The sequence below is a fragment of the Pelobates fuscus genome, chromosome 3, assembly GCF_036172605.1.
Source record: "Pelobates fuscus isolate aPelFus1 chromosome 3, aPelFus1.pri, whole genome shotgun sequence".
In the NCBI taxonomy this organism is placed as follows: domain Eukaryota; kingdom Metazoa; phylum Chordata; class Amphibia; order Anura; family Pelobatidae; genus Pelobates; species Pelobates fuscus.
In genome coordinates this window covers 171,646,833-171,668,675 of record NC_086319.1, presented here as the reverse complement: position 1 = coordinate 171,668,675, position 21,843 = coordinate 171,646,833, and the positions used below count along the sequence as shown (strand labels likewise).

The 21,843-nt window shown below is 44.0% G+C and overlaps 1 protein-coding gene across 13 annotated transcripts in view; it reads right to left on the bottom strand.

Annotated features, from left to right (window-relative positions):
- Positions 1 to 21,843, bottom strand: part of LOC134602633 (sodium- and chloride-dependent betaine transporter-like) — a 210,192-nt gene that overhangs the window by 33,017 nt on the left and 155,332 nt on the right. The window contains exon 1 of one of the 13 annotated variants that reach the window (XM_063447724.1): positions 1,131 to 1,165. The exons of 11 other annotated variants lie outside the window; for them this stretch is intronic. The gene's annotated coding sequence lies outside the window, so the exon portion shown is untranslated. Of the gene's footprint in view, positions 1 to 1,130; positions 1,166 to 21,843 lie in introns of those variants that run through there. One more of the 13 variants, XM_063447720.1, reaches the window with a different exon arrangement.

Sequence of the window (21,843 nt, the reverse complement as noted above, 5' to 3'; positions counted from 1 at the left end):
CCCTTTTTTTTACATGACAATACCTTACTGGCCTTAGCCACTGCTGGTTTAACATTGCACATTGTTGCCTAGTTTGTTGTCTATAACAATTCCCAAATCCTTCTCATGTGTTCTTATCCTTAATTTACTACCGTTTAGGGTGTCAGTTGCTTGTGCATTCTTTACCCTGAAGTGCATAACTGCATTCATCTACATTAAATTTAATCTGCCATTTCATGGTCCATGGATCTCAGTGTTATATATTCCATGTCAACGTATGGAAATTTACAATATCAGATGCAGCACCTTATGACATTTTGTATTTCACAGGACATTACGTGGCATGCATATTTAGGACTGTTTTACATTCTATTATATGTATGTGTTACTTTATACTCAGTCTCACTAACATGAAACCTCACTCCGTCTGAATCTCACTCTCACTGACATGATTACTCACTAAAGAGGGAATTGCTGAGAACTCAAAGTGAATGACATAATGCAAAGCCATAATAAATGAATGAAAACATAAATGACTTGGAGAATTTTTCAAATTTGCCTGTATTGGCCTACATTTTGAAATTTATTTTGGATTCCTGGTAATTCTCACTGTAGTGAATTACCCTGTATGCCTTAATAAAAACTGAAATTCACTTTTTGTAAGACTCATTCACGTGTTTGCTCATTCCTAGCCTAAATCACATACCGAGTTCCCTATCTCAATCACATACATTGTCAAAGTTACTAAGCTTTCCTCACGTTGGAGCTAAATCAGAAACTAAGCAAGCTATCTACTAGCCTTCAGTAAATAGTGGGGCAGTTACTGCAATGCAAACACATAATCCACGCTTGATGATATGAATGTACAGTGCTTTTTAAAGAAAAATAATAAAGCAAGGCACTTTGAACTTAGAAAATGTTTGTGAGAAATATCTAATTCCCGTGTCTGCAAACTGACTTTTCATTGGCCCTAAGAGAAGTTGTCAAATCTTGAATAAGTAGTATGTTATATTGGTCATCATATAAGTGCAATTGCCTCTTGCAAGACCAGTTCGTTCTCTCTATAATTGGGGTTTAATTATTAAATAATTACCAAAGCATACACAAGTATGGTGAAGAATGAAGAAGCCAACACACTATTGTAGACTCACGATTAACGGTGCAGATTACAGGAACGCAGGATGAAAGGTGTTGCAGATTCTTCTTTAATGTTTTTCACTTATATGTATATAAGTTTTATTGAAATGTGGGTGGGGATAACAGATTTGCAGAGCAAGAACAGCTGCATAACTCCTTACTTGCCATTCCATTCTAGGACTCAACTGTCACATGGTTATACCATTTATCTCTATCTATTTCAGCACATTAAGACATTGCATAACCAGTAGGTGCTAGGATATGGCCTCTAAGTCTCAGGGTATGACCTCGTCTAGTATCAGTGTGCATATGCAGTGACTTTGTGGTCAGGTACAACCCCTTTGGGAGGCAGCAGTGGTACCAGTAGGCTACTCAAGCCTCTACACAGAGCTTACCAACACCAAGGCATGACAGCTCCCCCTTATTCTTCTGGCCAGAGAGCCAATGTGATGATGGTAAATAGCAGGAAAGGATTGATAATATCATCTGTGGAGGGAGGAATCTGGGGATGGGGGTCTCGAGACATTGACAGCCTTTCAATTTATAAAAACTCTGCTCCCCACACAGCTTGTTCACCAAGACTTCACAACCTGGGCTGCCCCTTTAACTGCCTGCCACATATTAGTGGGGGTACATTGCCAAGCTCCACATTCCTAGCATAGTCCTAGTTCATGATTGGGAAGGGGCACAATAGAATATCTCAGTGTGAGAATAGCTCTGATAGACACAAACTAACACACACTCAATAACAGACACACACTCACTGATGCTGACACACATATATACAGTTCCAAGAAAAAGTATGTGAACCCTTTGGAATGATATGGAGTTCTGCACAAATTGGTCATAAAATGTGATACGATCATCATCTAAGTCACAACAATAGACAATCACAGTCTGCTTAAACTAATAACACACAAAGAATGAAATGTTGCCATGTTTTTATTGAACACACCATGTAAACATTCACAGTGCAGGTAGAAAAAGTATGTGAACCCTTGAATTTAATAACTGGTTGAACCTCCTTTGGCAGCAATAACTTCAACCAAAAGTTTCCTGTAGTTGCAGATCAGATGTGCACAACAGTCAGGAGTAATTCTTGACCATTCCTCTTTACAGAACTGTTTCTGTTCAGCAATATTCTTGGGATGTCTGGTGTGAATCGCTTTCTTGAGGTCATGCCACAGCCAGTGGTGTATCCTGGTTTTGTGCTGCCCTAGGCAGGACAAAACTCAGGCGCCCCCCTCCCGCCCGCGCCACCCCCATCCAACCCTTCCCCCCGCCCGCACCACCCCCGCCCCACCCTTCCCCCGCCCCGCCTTCTAAATACACACACACACATTCACTTACAGATACGCATACACTAGCTAACAGAAACACACACTCGCTAACAGAAACACACACACACTTACAGACACACTCACACTCACTAACAGACACACACTCACTAGCAGATACACACTCACACTAACAGACACACACACACGCACTAACAGACACACACTAACAGACATACATACACACACACTAACAGACATACACACTAACAGACATACATACACACACACACACTAACAGACATACACAGACACACTAACAGACATACACAGACACACTAACGGACATTCACACACACACACTAACAGACATTCACACACACACACACACACGCTAACTGAAATACACACACACACTAACAGTCATTCACACACACTAACAGACATACACACACTAACAGACATACACACACACTAACACACACACACACTAACAGACATTCACACACACACACACACACACACACACTAACAGACATTCACACACACACACACACACATACTCACTCACTCACTCACATATTTAACACATTTTTTTTTTTTTTTTAAATTTACCCCCCCCAGCCTCCTTACCTTTGGGAATGCTGGGGGGGGGGGTCCTATTTCTCCCTGGTGGTCCAGTGGCTGCTGGGCAGTGCTGGCGGGCGGCCGGCGAGGGAGCACTTCCTCTGAGCTGTCTGCTCAGCTCCCTCGCGCGCCGCACAGTGAGGCTGGGAGGCGGAGCCGGAATATGACGTCATATTCCGGCTCCCAGCCTCACTCTGCGGCGCGCGAGGGAGCTGAGCAGACAGCTCAGAGGAAGTGCTCCCTCGCCGGCCGCCCGCCCGCCAGCACTGTCCAGCAGACCGCCTGCCCGCCCAGACGGCATGCCAGTTAGCCGCAAGGCTAACAAGGCATTTGCCCTGGGCATTTGGGGGCGGCTTTTTTTGCCGCCCCCTGGAAAATGCCGCCCAAGGCAAATGCCTTGTTTGCCTCGCGGCTAATATGCCCCTGGCTACAGCATCTCAATCTGGTTGAGGTCAGGACTCTGACTGGGCCACTTCAGAAGGCGTATTTTCTTCTGTTTAAGCCATTCTGTTGTTGATTTACTTCTATGCTTTGGGTCATTGTCCTGTTGCAACACCCATCTTCTGTTGAGCTTCAGCTGGTAGACAGATGGCCTTAAGTTCTCCTGCAAAATGTCTTGATAAACTTGGGAATTCATTTTTCCTTCGATGATAGCAATCCGTCCAGGCCCTGACGCAGCAAAGCAGCCCCAAACCATGATGCCCCCACCACCATACTTCACAGTTGGGATGAGGTTTTGATGTTGGTGTGCTGTGCCTCTTTTTCACCACACATAGTGTTGTGTGTTTCTTCCAAACAACTCAACTTTGGTTTCATCTGTTCACTGAATATTTTGCCAGTACTGCTGTGGAACATACAGGTGCTCTTGTGCAAACTGTAAGCGTGCAGCAATGTTTTGTTTGGACAGCAGTGGCTTCCTCTGTGGTATCCTCCCATGAAATCCATTATTGTTTAGTGTTTTACGTATTGTAGATTCGCTAACAGGGATGTTAGCATTTGCCAGTGACTTTGGTAATGTCAGGATCGGGACAGGGATCCAACACGCAGAGTACAAAGTGTAGTAGGTACGTATACCGGACCTTAGAATGGCCGGACTTAACGTAAGGAGTAAGTAGAGAATGGTCAGAGACAAGCCGAGGTCGAGGGAACGAGAAGACAGGTAAGCGAGAGACAAGCCGGGTCAAAGGATAACAGAGATAACAGAGTAATACAAACAAGCCGGGTCAGAACCAAAGAGACAATAGACATACAAGAGCACTGAGTGACTAGACTGGCTAGAACCACGACAGGGCAATGAGCAAATGCGGGAAGCTCTATTAAATACCCCGGTTCTAGGAGGTAATCACACCCCCGACGAGTCCTGGTTCGTGTTCAGGGTTTGAGTGACAGATCTGAGCAGGGTTGGCGTCATGACGTCGACTACTGAGCGTCACGTCATAAAAGGGCGTGGATCCCTCGTGTAACCAACCGGAGGAACCGCGAGGAATGGAGGAAACAGCCCTTCTGAACGGGAAAACGTCTAAGTCTCTCCTCTTATCAGAGGTAGAGACTACAGGTACCCTGACAGTACCCCCCCTCTCAGAAACGCCCACCGGCGGAAGCAACCGGGACGAGATGGAAAGCGGGAGTGAAAAGCCCTGCGGAGGCGAGGAGCATGTACATCCTCCTGAGGTACCCAAGTCCTCTCCTCAGGACCATATCCCTTCCAGTCGACAAGATACTGTAACCTCCCTCGAGAAATTCGAGAATCGATGATGGAGTTGATCTCGTATTCCTCCTGACCCTCAACCTGAACAGAGTGAGGGGAGGAAACAGTGGAGGAAAATCTGTTGCAAATTAACGGTTTCAGCAAGGAAACATGAAAAGAATTAGGGATGCGTAAGGCAGATGGAAGTACCAGGCGATACGCAACCGGGTTAATACGAGCCAGGACCCTGTAAGGACCAATGTAACGAGGAGCGAATTTCATAGAAGGAACCTTTAAACGAATGTTTTTTGTACTCAACCATACCCTATCACCAGGAACAAAAACAGGAGCCGCCCTTCTGCGTTTATCAGCGTGTTTCTTGAACAACATGGAATTATGTAGGAGAATTTGTCGAGTCTGATCCCACAACTTCCTCAGATTGGCAACATGAACATCAACCGACGGTACCCCTTGGGCAGGAGAGACCGAAGGAAGAATGGAAGGATGAAAGCCATAATTCATGAAAAAGGGGCTAGAGCGAGTGGAATCACAAACAAGATTATTGTGTGCGAACTCTGCCCAAGGAATCAAACCGACCCAATCGTCCTGATGTTCGGAAACAAAACAACGCAAATATTGTTCAATTTTTTGATTGGTACGTTCAGCAGCTCCGTTAGACTGAGGGTGATAAGCAGAAGAAAAATTCAATTTGATGCCTAATTGAGAACAGAAGGATCTCCAGAAACGTGAAACAAATTGGGAACCTCTATCAGAAATAATTTCGGAAGGTATCCCATGTAAACGAAAAATTTCTTTAGCGAATATTTCCGCCAATTCAGGAGAAGTCGGAAGTTTAGGTAAAGGCACAAAATGAGCCATCTTAGTAAACCTATCGACTACAGTGAGAATAACAGTCTGTCTTTTAGAAATAGGCAAATCAACAATAAAGTCCATGGCCAAACAGGACCATGGTCTCTCTGGAATGCCCAAGGGCTGTAATAGACCACATGGAAGAGTATGAGGTTGCTTAGTCTTAGTACAGATCTCACACACTGCAATGAAATCCTTAATATCCTTTCGTAAAGAAGGCCACCAGAAATCTTTAGAGATTAAGGAATATGTCTTGCGAATGCCAGGATGCCCCGCCACCTTACTCTCGTGAAAACACTGTAAGAGCTCCCGTTGGAGTTCAGGAGGAACGAAGTGTCTTGCCACAGGAGTCTGCCTAGGTGCCAGATGTTGCAACTTCATGATTTGGTCAAGCAGTGGAGAATGAATTTTAAGACTTGTGTTGGCGATAATATTGCACTTGGGAACTATAGAGGATAACACTGGCTCAGATACAGTAGAAGGTTCATATTGGCGAGACAAAGCATCGGCTTTAGAATTCTTAGAACCAGGTCTATAAGTGAGTACGTAATTGAAATTGGTGAGAAATAAAGACCAACGAGCTTGCCTGGAGGACAATCGCTTGGCCTCCCCAATATAGGACAAGTTCTTGTGGTCCGTCAAAATAGTAACAGGATGTAAGGTCCCTTCCAATAAATGTCTCCACTCCTTTAAAGCCATGATAACTGCTAGTAGTTCCCTGTCACCAATGTCATATCTGCTCTCCGGGCCAGATAGCTTTTTGGAAAAAAAAACACATGGATGTAATGGTTTATCCACACCTAACCTTTGGGACAGGATAGCGCCTACTCCCGTCTCTGAAGCGTCTACTTCGAGTAGGAAAGGCAGAGTAGTATCAGGGTGAACTAAAATTGGTGCGGAAGCAAAAAGTTCTTTGAGAGTTTTGAAAGCAAGAAGTGCTTCAGTAGACCAATTCTTAGTGTCAGCCCCCTGTCTGGTCATATTGGTGATAGGAGCAATAATTGACGAGTAACCCTTAATGAAGCGCCTATAATAATTGGAGAATCCAATAAACCTCTGAATGGCCTTGAGACCCTTAGGTAAGGGCCAGTCTAAAATGGACTGGAGTTTATCCGGATCCATCTTAAACCCTTCCCCAGAAATCACATAACCAAGAAAGTTTGTCTGAGACTGATCAAAACTATATTTCTCCAGTTTGCAGTACAAGCCATGTTGAAGAAGTTTGCGCAAAACCCTTCTGACTTGTCTGTGGTGAGTCTCAATGTCCCTAGAATGTATAAGTATATCATCCAGGTATACAATAACACAGTCATGTTGAAATTCCCTAAGAACTTCATTGATCAAGTCTTGAAATACTGCCGGCGCATTGCAGAGGCCAAAAGGCATTACGGTATACTCGTAGTGCCCATATCGAGTGTTGAACGCCGTCATCCACTCGTGACCCTGCTGAATCCTCACCAAGTTATATGCCCCTCTGAGATCTAACTTGGTGAAAATCTTGGAACCCTTTAAACGATCAAAGAGCTCGGTAATCAAAGGAATCGGGTAGGCATTTCTAACGGTTATTTTGTTCAAACCTCGGTAGTCAATGCAAGGTCTCAGCGTACCATCCTTCTTTTTAACAAAAAAAAAACCAGCCCGGCAGGGGAGGAGGATCTCCTAATGAATCCTTTGTCTAGATTTTCACGAATATACTCCTCTAGGACTAAGTTCTCCTTAGTAGACAAAGGGTATACATTGCCCCTGGGAGGCATAGTACCAGGGAGTAGATTAATCTTGCAATCAAAGGTCCTGTGTAGAGGTAGAGTATCGGCCTTCTTTTTGTCAAATATCGCCTTTAAGTCCAGGTACAGTGGCGGTATTTGTACTTCTGTAGAGTCGGTAGACTGAGTGGGTGTATTAACTATGCAAAGCGGTGAGACTTTCTGTAAACACTTCTCCTGACAATTCTGACCCCATGAGATTATCTCCCCTAATTCCCAATCAATAATAGGGTTATGTCTCTTTAACCAAGAATATCCCAGGACTATGGGAACAGAAGGAGATGAAATGAGTAACAGAGATATGTCTTCCTCGTGTAAAATCCCAACAGTTAAGTTAACGGGTATGGTTTCACGAAAAATCACAGGCTCAACTAAAGGTCTACCATCTATGGCTTCAACGGCCAAGGGCGTCTCCCTTAACTGAGATGGAATAGTGTGTTTAGTGACAAAAACTTGGTCGATAAAGCTCTCAGCAGCTCCGGAGTCTATTAATGCCACAGTCTCTACTACTCCCTTCTCCCAAGTTAAGGAAACGGGTAGCAGAAGCCTATGATCTTTATAATTATGAGTAGAGGACAAAATAGAAACACCCAAGGCCTGTCCTCTAGAGAAACTTAGGTGCAAGCGTTTCCCGATCGATTAGGACAATTTAGGCGTAAGTGACCTCTGACTCCACAGTACATACACAGCCCCTCCCTTCTCCTGTACTGTCTCTCCTCTTCTGAGAGATGAGTATTGCCTATCTGCATAGGTTCTGGAAAAGGTAAGGTTTTGGTCTCAGGACTTAGAAATGAGGGAGCTAGTTTGAAGGAAGGTCTACAGGTTCTATCTCGAGTGTTCTGCCTCTCTCTTAAGCGTTCATCAATGCGAGAGATAAAAGAAATTAAATCCTCCAAATTCTCAGGAAGCTCTCTAGTAGCAACCTCATCAAGTATTACATCTGATAATCCGTTTAAAAATACGTCTATATAAGCCTGTTCATTCCACTTAACTTCTGCCGCCAAGGACCTGAACTCTAGTGCATAATCCACAAGTGTTTGGTTATCTTGTCTAAGGCGCAACAGTAATCTGGCTGCATTGACCCTTCTACCAGGAGGGTCAAAAGTTCTTCTAAAAGCAGCTACAAAGGCATTATAATTATATACTAACGGGTTATCGTTTTCCCACAACGGATTGGCCCATCTCAGAGCTTTCTCAACGAGTAAGGTGATAATAAATCCGACCTTCGCCCTATCTGTAGGATAGGAACGGGGTTGTAATTCGAAGTGGATACTGATTTGGTTTAAAAAACCTCGACACTTCTCAGGAGAACCACCATAACGTACAGGTGGGGTAATACGGGAGGAGGCACCTACAGTGGCTACCTCTAAACCTGAACTTACAGGAGAGATAGAATTATTACGCATCTCTTCTGGTGGATTATTAGGACGAGATAATAACGCCTGTAGCGCTAAGACCATCTGATCCATTCTATGATCCATGGCGTCAAACCTAGGATCGGAAGGACCAAGCTGACTACTTGTACCTGCAGGATCCATTGGCCCTGTCGTAATGTCAGGATCGGGACAGGGATCCAACACGCAGAGTACAAAGTGTAGTAGGTACGTATACCGGACCTTAGAATGGCCGGACTTAACGTAAGGAGTAAGTAGAGAATGGTCAGAGACAAGCCGAGGTCGAGGGAACGAGAAGACAGGTAAGCGAGAGACAAGCCGGGTCAAAGGATAACAGAGATAAGCAGAGTAATACAAACAAGCCGGGTCAGAACCAAAGAGACAATAGACATACAAGAGCACTGAGTGACTAGACTGGCTAGAACCACGACAGGGCAATGAGCAAATGCGGGAAGCTCTATTAAATACCCCGGTTCTAGGAGGTAATCACACCCCCAACGAGTCCTGGTTCGTGTTCAGGGTTTGAGTGACAGATCGAGCAGGGTTGGCGTCATGACGTCGACTACTGAGCGTCACGTCATAAAAGGGCGTGGATCCCTCGCGGCCGGCGTGTAACCGACCGGAGGAACCGCGAGGAACGGAGGAAACAGCCCTTCTGAACGGGAAAACGTCTAAGTCTCTCCTCTTATCAGAGGTAGAGACTACAGGTACCCTGACAGGTAAGTCTTTACCTGACACTCTAGGATTCTTCTTCACCTTACTGAGCAGTCTGCGCTGTGCTCTTGAAGTCATCTTTACAGGACGGCCACTCCTAGGGAGAGTAGCAGCAGTGCTGAACTTTCTCCATTTATAGACAATTTGTCTTACCGTGGACTGATGAACAGCAAGGCTTTTGGAGATATTTTATAACCCTTTCCAGCTTTATGCAAGTCAACAATTTTTAATCGTAGGTCTTCTGAGAGCTCTTTTGTGTGAGGCATCATTCACATCAGGCAATGCTTCTTGTGAAAAGCAAACCCAGAACTGGTGTGTGTTTTTTATAGGGCAGCTGTAATCACCACCTCCAATCTCATCTCATTGATTGGACTCCAGTTGGCTGACATCTCACTCCAATTAACTCTTGGAGCCTAGGGGTGCACATACTTTTTCCACCTGCACTGGGAATGTTTACATGGTGTGTTCAATAAAAACATGGTAACATTTCATTCTTTGTGTGTTATTAGTTTAAGCAGACTGTGATTGTCTATTGTTGTAACTTAGATGATGATCAGATCACATCTTATGACCAATTTGTGCAGAAATCCATAGCATTCCAAAGGGTTCACATACTTTTTCTTGCAACTGTATATACACATTCTCTCTTAAACACAAATTAATTTTCTTTATTCTCCCTACTTTTCGAAGAGCTGGTGTTGGTCCTCTCCCTGGGGTTCAGTGACTGCTTTAATCTCCATGCTCTTACTACGTCCGTGTTCGCCGTTTAGTGATACCGAGCCCGGAGTGACATCATATCTTGCTTACAGGCATCACAGCAGAGTGCGTGAGGGAGCAGTGCTGGAGAGCAAGAACATCAGCCGCTTCCTTGCCTTTCTTCACCCCGGACACAGTATATATCAGAAGAGTAGGCTGGGTAAACAGGGGCCTACTCTGCCTTCATGGATAAATGCTCGCCTTGTGGGGTTCCCTAAGGTGGCCAGTCAACCAGCTCATGGGTCCACTGTGACAGACAGTACACAGTAAGTCTGGTCGCACTCACAACCTCAGAAACCTGCCACTGAGAACATATAAAAAGACGTGGCGAACCTATGGCTTGCATGTCAACAGAGAGGTCTTTGTATGTCAGTTGCGGCACCATAGGACTGCCATCATGGCCATATAGCAACTAGTCAAGCATTGTCAATATTGTGCAGGCTCACAAGATGGCAGAGAAAAGCAATACACACTGACAGCCCTGCCACACTTAAGAAATAAGAATTGTGGGTGCAAATGCACCTCAACAGGTGCAGCAGCACCAAAGTCTGAGTGGCCCAGCATAGCAGGACAATGTTTATATCATGGCAAAGAGATGTTACAGCAGCTGTTTGATAGCATCTTCATAGTAATCATGCAAAGTCTTTCGTCTAATTGTACCACTTCAATTCCATAGAAATATGTAGCAAAGAAGTCGTTTGAAGAAGTACTTTTTCAAACGACTCAGTCATGTTATAGCATAGAAAATAAATATTTTAGGCCTGCCAACCAGTGTTGCAATGCGGGACTTTCACTTGCCCCAGGAGGGAATCGGCTGAGTAGAGACTTGCACTACTAAGGTGTAGCTCCTTATCATGTTTTCTGCATGAGTCACTGCACAGCCAACAGTTCATTGCTATTTTGTTCTTATGCTCTTATATTCTGCTTCTGTTATTATCTTTTATTATATCACTCAGATACTTGTCAGTTAAGCTTACATGGCGAATTGTTACGCATCTGTCTGTGATCTATTTCAGGGGCCTCTCGGATGCTTAGCTTAGGTGCATAAAACAACGGGGATATGCTTCTACTGCAGTTGTCTTAATATATATATAATACATTCCAATACCTTTATAGTCTGACTCTACCTCTACTACTACTATTAGCGTTGCAACTTCTACTTCAATTTTTAAAAAAAAGAGATTTTTATTACTCAGAAATGTATATGGCTCACATTGTAAATTACTCTTGTATATGAAGCTGACATTCTAATTCATGGTTATATTTCTCATGTACCAAACATTTCAATAAAACAAAGATTGACAAAAAAAAGAAAATGAAAGAGAAACTTAAAGTAGGATACAGTGCAACAGAATGGGGGTTGCAGCATTATGGTGGCCAAATGCAGGTTCCTCCAGGCAGTGGCGTACACACAACCCATGGGGCCCCGGTGCGAAAACTGATCCGTGGGCCCCCCGCGCTTACTCTGCGCGAACTGGCGGTGGGCACCTGGTCAGAGGGGTCACAGGGCAGCGACCCCTGCGACCGCGGTATGTACGCCAGTGCATGCAGATAGACATACACTTAAAGGACCACTACGGACACCCAGATCACATCAGCTCAATGAAGTGGTCGGGGTGCCAGGTCCCTCTAGTTTTAACCCTGCAGCTGAAAACATAGCAGTGCTATGTTTCACTGAGGGTTAATCCAGCCTCTAGTGGCTGTCTCATTGACAGCCGCTAGAGGAGCTTCTGCGATTCTCACTGTGAAAATCACAGTGAGAAGACGCTGAATGTCCATAGGAAAGCATTGAGTAATGCTTTCCTATGGGCGGTTTGCATGCGCATTCGGGGCTGAGTGGCGAAGAGATCCCCAGCGCCAAGGGTGTCCGGCGCTGGAGAAAGGTAAGTGCTTAAGACATACACACTCTCATGAACAGACGCATACACACTAGCTAACAGACACACACACACACTAACACTAACAGACACACACACACTCTAACACTAACAGACACACACTCTAACACTAACACACACACTCACTAAAACTAACAGACACACACACACTATAACACTAACACACACACTCACTAACACACACACACTCACTAACACACACACACACTAACACACACACACTCACTAACACACACTCACTAACACACACACTAACACACACACACTAACACACACACTAACACACACACACTAACACACACACACACTAACACACACACTCACTCACTAACACACACACACTCTAACACTAACAGACACACACTCTAACACTAACACACACACACTATAACACTAACACACACACACACTCACTAACACACACACACACACACACACTCACTAACACACACACACACTCGCTAACACTAACACACACACACTCTAACACTAACACACACACACTATAACACTAACACACACACACTCACTAACACACACACTCACTAACACTAACAGACACACACACACACTCACTCACTAACACACACTCACTAACACACACACACACACACTCACTCACTAACACACACACACTCACTAACACACACACACTCACTAACACACTCACTAACACTGACACACTCACTAACACTGACACACTCACTAACACTCACACACACTTTTTTTTTTTTTTTATCCCCCCAGCCTCCCTACCATTTAGAAGTGCTGAGGGGATTCCCTGGGGTCCAGTGGTGGTGGTGCTGCTGCTGGGAGGGTTATCTGGCTGACGGGCGCGCGAGGGAGCACTTTCCCCTGAGTGCTCCCTCTTCAGCTCCCTCGCGCGCCGCGTACTGATACCGGAGCCGGAAGATGACGTCATCTTCCGGCTCCGGTATCAGTGCGGTGCGCGAGGGAGCTGAAGAGGGAGCACTCAGGGGAAAGTGCTCCCTCGCACGCCCGCCAGCCCGGTGATACCACAGCCAGCCTCTGGGGGCCCTGAGGTGGCCGGCTCCTGGGCCCCCCAGGGGAAGAGGCTGGTCACAGAGGGTACCGGGCCCCCTGGTGGGCCGGGCCCGGTCGCAGCCGCGACCCTGGTATGTACGCCACTGCCTCCAGGAAGTCTGACCACCTTGTTCTATAGCTGTAGAAATCTGTTTTAGAGCTTTGTCTATGCTCCACAGTTTGAAGTGAAGCTCTATTTAAACTATCAAGCAATGGTGTAAAACATGCAGAATCATTGAATCAGTTAACCATGTTTTCATTTGGAATCCCATAGTCAAAGCTGATACGATGAAAGAAGCAACGTGTTCCCTGAGACAGAACAACATGTTCCCTGGACAAATCTAAAGATATATTAGTCATATGCAACGTAGTAAAGTTCCATATGGAAAAAGATATGTATGTCTATGGAATAGAATTACACCACGTGCTAGGCAACAGATGTGCTTTCATGAGATGCACTCTGTTTCCAAAATAGAATAATGCTAAAATACATTAAAACAAACCTCATCTAATCTAAAAGTGCTTATATCTTGATCCACCCAACATGTTTCTGTTTTTTTTTTTTTTTTTTCCTTACTGGAAATGAGACGAATGTAAGAGGATTAGAGTGCCCAATTAAAACTATTGACCCACTTGTCAGAGGAACAAGGTAGACTCATCTCAGAGACTAGAGATGAACCTGCTGCAGCGTTTATCCCTTCTCCCTGTCTGCAAGGGTTCAGTGAGGCAGCCTCCAGGAATTCTTCTGCCAGTTCCTTTATTCCGCCACAACTCTCAGCCAGTCATTTGAGGGTGTGTTGAATAGCTGTTTTGTCTATCACCAAGCACCATACAAGACATACTGTAGGGAAGAACAATGCATATAGAAACATACCGTAGAAACATAGAAACATAGAATGTGACAGCAGATAAGAACCATTTGGCCCATCTAGTCTGCCCAATTTTTTAAATACTTTCATTAGTCCTTGGCCTTATCTAATAGCTAGGATAGCCTTATGCCTATCCCACGTATGCTTAAATTCCTTTACTATGTTAACCTTTACCACTTCCATGCATCCACTACCCTCTTAGTAAAGTAATCCTTCCTGATATTATTTTTAAACCTTTGTCCCTCTAATTTAAGACTTGTCCTCATATTTAATTGAAGGGACATCTGTTTCTATAGGTAAATTAGTAAGGGGCATGGAAAGACTAAAAAAATGGATTTGCTTACTTTATAAAAAAAAAAGCTGTCTCATAGGGGAAATGATAGCACTCTACAAATATATACAGTCAGTAGAAAACGCTATTTGCTAACCTGTTCATTAGCAGGAATATACAATAGACAAAACATCACCCATTGAGACTAGAAGAAAGGTGCTTTCGCTTACAGCAAAGAAAGGGGTTCTTTACAATAAGAACACTAAAGATGTAGAATTCTCTATCTAAAGAGGTTGTATTATTAGAATCAATAGATTTTTTTTTAAGGCTTGGATGCTTTTTTGCATAAACAGAATATCAAAGGATATAATTGATATACATGTAAATAGGTTGTCGATCCAACAAAAAAGCTGAATATGCTCCACTTTTGTGGAATATTTGGAAAGGGTTACAATTGGGTTTTTGCCTTCTTTTGGATCAAAACATAAAGAATTGGGTTTTAAGGTTGAATTTGATGGACTTTAATCTTTTTTCAACACTGAGACAACAATGTACTATCTAACACAAGGGGAGATCAAAACATAATAACATGCGACGGAGTCAATAGTGCACGTTCTGATCAAAACAAAACGTAAACAAAAACTGGAATATGCGCTATATGTCTGTTCAACCGTAATTCACCGCTGTCACATTAAGTGCAGCCACACTTATTATATATAATTTTGTTCAGGAGAAACAGGGCTTTAATTTATCATTAACTATTCATACATGGAACATAATTTATTATGAATAAAATTTTAAAAAATGTGAGAAAATAAGATTTCCGTCTGACATTTTAGCTGTGAATGTCATAATACTGTTAGATTTTACTGCCAAAAAATGCACTGCAAAATAAGAGTTCCGTCTGACATTTTAGCTGTGAATGTCATAATACTGTTAGATTTTACTGCCAAAAAATTCACATATTTGTAATCAGCGATGTCTCACGAGTACCCCCCATTAACAGGTTTTATGGTGTTTTGGAAAGTTACAGGGTCAAATATAGAACGTTCCATTTTCACATTGAAATTTGCCAGATTAGTAATGTTACCTTTGAGACGGTGTGGTAGCCCAGTTTGTGACTAAGTGGCTACTAAGAAAGACTGGACATACCCCACTTGCAATACTTATATGTGGCTCTCTATCTTTCCAAAACACCATAAAACCTGTACATGGGGGGTACTGTTATTCTCGGGAGACTTCACTTAACACAAATATTAGTGTTTTAAAACAGTAAAACATATTACAACATTAATATAGTCCATAAACGTTCTGTTCGTTTGTAAAAAATGCAAAAAACTTCACTTTTACTTAAAATATCATCGTTGTAATACAATTTACCAGTTTGAAACACTAATATTTGAGTTCAGCGAAGTCTCCCGAGTAAAACAGTACAGGTTTTATGGTGTCTTGGAGAGTTACAGGGTCAAATATAGTGCTTGCAAATTAAATTCTCTGCACTTTCTCCCTCTGTTGTCAGGCATGTCAATCAAATTTTAATTAATCAAATCACATAATTATTTTAAAAGATTACTTAAATATACATGTAGAATTTTAATATATATGCATTTCTAGGTATTTAAATTCTACGGGTATACTAATGTAATCTGTTATGTAATTATATGTATTTATCTCTATATATATATTTGCGGTTATTTGTATTTTATATATAGATAGATAGATATATATAAAGAATGTCATTCTAAGTATATTTTGTTACCACTATATATATACTAATAACAAAATACAGTTGGAATGAAATGACATATGTATATATATATATATATTTTTTTTTTTTAATATTTTATTTATTTATTTTATTATGTTATTTATTTATTATTGGAATTATACGTATATCTATTATATATCTAGTATATATCTATTATATATATATAATATATATTATATACATATTATATATATGTAACGTCATTCTAAGTGTATTTTAATACTAATATATGTACTTATATTAATATTAAAATACACTTTGTATGACGTTACATATATATATATATATATATATATATATATATATAAATACTTTTAATTTATTTTAAAACTTGTCTAATTATTTTTTTTTTACACCTCCTACCAGCAGGGGGACTGTCTGACATTTCAGACAGCCCCCTGCTGGCAGATCCACAGCCAGCTATAGGGGGCCATGTGATCGCTCTTTTGTCAGGCAGCCCTCCAGAAGAGGATCGCGGCGGAGGTGAGTACTTGCGATCTCCAGGGATAGAAAGCCGTTACGGCGTTCTATGCCGCCGCAGCGGCATTAAAGCCCTTTTAATGCGGGACGGCATAGAACGCCGTAACGGGGGTTAACAAAATTACAACCACTCCTGGTGCCAGAGTATCTCAGCAGCACTAACTCATTCAACGTTGCTACACTGATTAAATCAAACTTACAAAAAACAATTCCACAACCTAAAACATGGATTTAGAGCATAAAACATTAGTTTAAGTGTCACAACATATATGTACGTAGCAGGAAATGGGATACGAATAATAATAATAACAGGGCCTACCCCAAATACCCCCAAAAAATTACAGACACCTAATTTGGATGAAACAGGCTACAGCATTTATTATAACGCAAAACTGTAGGACTCATCCAACATTTATCAAACATTATCATTTAATTATATAACCAGAGACAAATACATAAATAATCCATAACCTAACATATAATTATTAACACCAAGTGCCCTACAGACTTTAGCTTCCATAAACATCCTTTCCAATTAAATTGACTACGTGTCTATGCACAAACTTGCCCACGGGGTTCTTGCCTCCCTCCTCTTCCAACAAATTCCCTTTTCCTTTCAATGCTTACCACCAGCTAGAGACACTGAGGTAAGATGATCCATACACCACTCCCAATCACATAACCACTCCCATACACACTTACAAGCATCCATATCCACACTAACACATGTGCCCTTGTCCGTTTAGCTGTGCTATCTTCCCAGGGCCTGGCCCACAGTCTCTAAGTGTGAGATTTATTGTACTAATGATGTAACATTTCAGGCAGTAATAGAGAACAATTCACAAGGAGATTGGCAGCAGCTAACTGATGAGTAGCAGGAAATCTGCACTTCCTGACACTCCGTTTCAGATGCCGAATACCACTGAGCGACCTGGAGCTGGAGGAAGCCTTTGGGGCTAAACCATTTGAGAGCGGTTTAACCCCTTAAAAGAAAGAGAGCACCCAGCGGCTTCCTGGCATCATAGCATTTTCATTTAGATGAAGTTGTTATGGTGACCAGAATGTTCTTTTAATTTGCTTAAAGGAACACTATAGTGTCAGGAATACAAACATTTATTCCTGACACCATAGTTGTGAAAACGCTATTCACCCTGGCTTTATGTGATAATCACTATGCTCCTCCCCTTCATGGCACTGTCAAAAAGGGGCCAAGCATGGATGTCATTACAATTATGCCCCACCCCCTGGAAAAATTCCTGCGGGCGCCCATGTCCATGTCACAAGGTCTGACATACCCATGGATTTCGGAAGAAGGGAGATACGATCACATGGGTAGTGCTGGAGAAAATACATCACAGAACGTGACATATCGGTCAATAACGGAAGTTCTGGTAAAGATGGAAAACGAGAGGAAAAGATGCAGATGGACAAATTGTGGAGGGTATTTGGTTTAATAGGACATCACCATCTTTGGGATGGCGGAACACCATATTTGGGAATAGGAGTGTCCCATTCTAATTGTGCACATGTGTAATTGATGTTATTTAATTGTTATGTGTATGCTATATAAATGGCATTTTCATGCATTATTCATTATACTTGCACCAGTTGTTGAAACGCGTTGTGCTTTTATTTCTATTTTTATCTTTGCTTGTATGTACTATTCGCACTAATAAATAGATTATTTTCACTTTGGACCTGGGAGTTCCTGTTGTTCCTGTGATATAAACAGCTACCAACACTTGGAAATCTTATCCCTGAGAAAGCATCCTACACTTCTGAGAGGAGCTGATGTGCCTTATAAGTTTAGAGCCAACTTATTATAGGCTCTGAAAATTGTGAGTGTGCTGATGTTCTTTTTTTTTTTTAAATCTTTATTTTTGCAGTGCAAATGCATAGTACAAGCTGGCGAGAGGTGCCCCAAAAGCAGTCCTCTGGCTTTTCCCACGTGTAACATGTGGGGCACATGAATAACAAGCACACTTTTTTATGTTTTTATCAGGCTTAAACAATTGGATTTAAACGTAGATTGAAAGTATAATTAAGTTAGATGTTGCAATAACCATGCTATGAGCCATCTAATTAGTGTAGTTACGTATCATTTGTTATAGAGACATGCTATAGCTTCAGGAGTCAAAACATCACGATTGGTATCATCGAGTACAGAGAGAGAAATTTTTTGTTGTTTTTACAAAGGCGATATCACAGTAGTTATAATTTAACAAGGATAGCATAGCCTAGTGATTATATTATTAAGTAAGCTTATGACACAATATGAAACATAGGCGTTTTTCTAGATTTCAGTAGCAGATGCATGAGAGTAGCGTCACTATAACATGCATGCAGTAATGGTTAAACTCAAACTAGGAATAAAACAAAAGTATGCGTGCTTCATTTTATGAGCTTGTCATTGGAAACTATTGCCAGTCAGCTTTAAAACATATTGATTAGCTAAGCAATGAGACGACCTGTCTACACAATTATAGAAGTGATTTTTGCCTGGCTATGGCGTACAAGCCTGGGGATTTGCTGGCTTATAGCCGCATAAGGTTGCACACTGTCCATACTGGGTTTAAACTGGTACCGTTTAGTGGCGTTATGGGCTGCAATATGGAGCTCACAGTTATTGGTAGTAAGTCCTGGTTGTTCACCCTATACCCGATGCGTGTATGGTGTTGCTGGCGTGGTGGCCTTTGTGAAGTTCTCCGACGATGTCTCCCTTCCAGGCCTTTCTCGAGGTGAGCCCCCATGGGCCGAGTGCTCTAGCGCTACGGTGGATTGTTGCAGGGTCCTGGGGTCCCCCTGCGTGGCATAGTCTCTTGGGTGGCATGGTGGGCTTTGGGCCTGTCTGGGAGCCTGGAGAGGGTACCTTTTGGGTGGGCCGGTGCTTGAGAGTGTGGCGGTGTTCTGTTGGATTGGTTTTGTGGCGGTTAGGTTTAAATTTCCGCCGGATCATCCGCACTCTTCTCCCCGCGGTTCAGGCTGCTCTGTGGCCTCGTCCAGGGGTTATTGTCTGCCTTGCTGGCTTTTGTGTGGTCTTTGCAGACGACACCCCTTCAATATCCTAGCGCAGGGCGAGTTTGGCCCAGAAATCTTTCAATAGGCGGTCAATCCTCTCGGCTAACGGGGGCAGTGTGGTGCTGGGCGCAAGGCTGCATGTGGCGTCCGCCATGCTTTTCCCCGCTTGTTCTGTCGTGCAGGTAGGGTCAGGTCATCTTCCTGATGCTGGCTCGTCGCTTGAGGTTTTGGGATGACCCCCGTCGGTGTGGGGGTGGGGGGGGGGTAGAGTGTCCTGGGGAGACCTCCAGCCGTAAAGGCTGCTGCGGTAGAGGGATCGGCCGCCTTCCTCGTGCCGCCTGATCAGGCCCTCCGTAGGCCTCGGGTCGATCCCCGGTGAGAGACTGTCGCTTGCGGTCGGATCTCCTGGCTTTTGTGGACGCTTTGGAAGAACCCTTTTGGCTGTCGAGCAGGCACTTATGAGGGCTTTTTCTCGTTTATTTCAGTCGTTGTTTGGCTTTTGCCTCTGAGCCCCTGCAGTGTGCGACCGCTCGGCATGGCTGCCAGGCTTCGCCCCCGTGAGTGTGCTGATTTTATATACACCAATTCTAACCATTTATACAGGCACATGTGTACACATCAGGGGCGGACTGAGAACCCTCAGGGCCCACGGGCAAAATAAATCAAGGGCCCCCTTACAGGCCCCACCCATGCTCCGTAGCAAGCCCCACCCTTGTCCCGCCTCCAGCCACACCCTACACAATCTTTAGACACAAGGAACAAAAGTGCAATAATCCCCTCAAGGCCCCAGTAGAGACTACAATTGAGGGCTAATGGGCCATGGAGGGGGGGGGGGTCTTTCTAGCAGAGGCTATCTCAGTGTTATTTAGAGAGTGTTAGAAAGAATCTACTCGAGCCCCATTAGAGACTACAATGGAGTCTAATGGGGGCCTGGAGGGGGGTCTCTCCAACACTCTGGTTCCTATTTACAATATAGCAACACAACATAGCTTGCTGATACCTAGGCCAAGTTGGCTCATCCTACCTTAATTACTGTTGCTGGAAGGCTGTGGGCTTGCTGGCTGCGGCTGGCAGGCTGTGGCTTCCCGGCAGGCTGTGGACTTGCTGGCTACTGCCGGCAGGCTGTGGGCTTGCTGGCTGTAAGCCTGTGGCTTGTTGTAAGTCTGTGGGCTGGCTACTGGCCTGTGGCTGGCTGCTGGCCTGGCTGGCCTGTGGGCTGGCTAACTGGTGGCTTGGTTGGCTTGTGGGCTGGCTGGCTGGCTACGGGGGCACTTGTAGATTATTTAAAGAAATAATCCATGCACAATAACCACTGCTGCTCTGTGTAGTGGTTATGGTGCCAGGAGGGCCAGGACCCCCTCCCAGAGTAAGTAGTCAAACCGTTTAAGAACAGTTTGAAAACTTACCTGGGGTCTGCTGGGATATGGGGCTGTAGTAGGGTATAGGAGCAGTGGTGCAATGTGTGAGGGGTGCAGTGTGTGTGAAAGGTTCAGTGTGTGTGTGTGTGTGTGTGTGTGTGTGTGTGTGTGTGAACATATAGGGTGTGTGTGGCAATGTTAGTATGGGGGGCTGTGTATGGGGGTCTGTGTATGTGTGTGTGTGAGGCAATGTGTGTAAATGTGTAGGGTGTGTGTGGGGACAGTGTGTGTGTATGGGGGGCAGTGAGTGAATGTGTATGGTGTGTGTGTGGGGGGACAGTGTTTGTATGGGGCTAGAGTTCACTCTCACTACTACGACCACCAGGAATCCCTGGTGGTCGCAGTGTTGAGAGTGAACTCTAGCCCGTAGCTCCAGGGCTAGAGTTCACTCTTGCGAGAGCCGGAGCGTTGCCGTGGTAACTGCGGCAACGCTCTGTGCTTGCGTGAGAAGGACCCAGAGAAGCTGCAGGCTAAGCTCCCGGGTCCTCTCTTCTTCCCTCCCTGCCAGCTGCCCGCACGGTGCCTGCAGACCGGGGAGAGAGATCGGCTGGGGCGATCCACCAATTATATATACAGCCCTACTGTGTGCCTTTTTGTCTCCCCCAGTCCCTCTGTATGTTTCTTTCTCCCCCTCACTGCTCCTCTGTGTCCATGTCTCCCCTCTCCTTCCCAGTCTCTCTTCCCCCTCTGCCTCTTTCTCCCCCTCCCCTTGTGGGTCTCTCTCCTTTCTCCCTGTGTCTCTCGTCCCCTCTGTCTCTTTCTCCCCCCTTTCCCTGTGTCTCTCTCTACCCCACATCTCTAGTCCCCTCTGTCTCTTTCTCCTCCCTTTCCCTGTGTCTCTCTCTACCCCACATCTCTCGTCCCTTCTGTCTC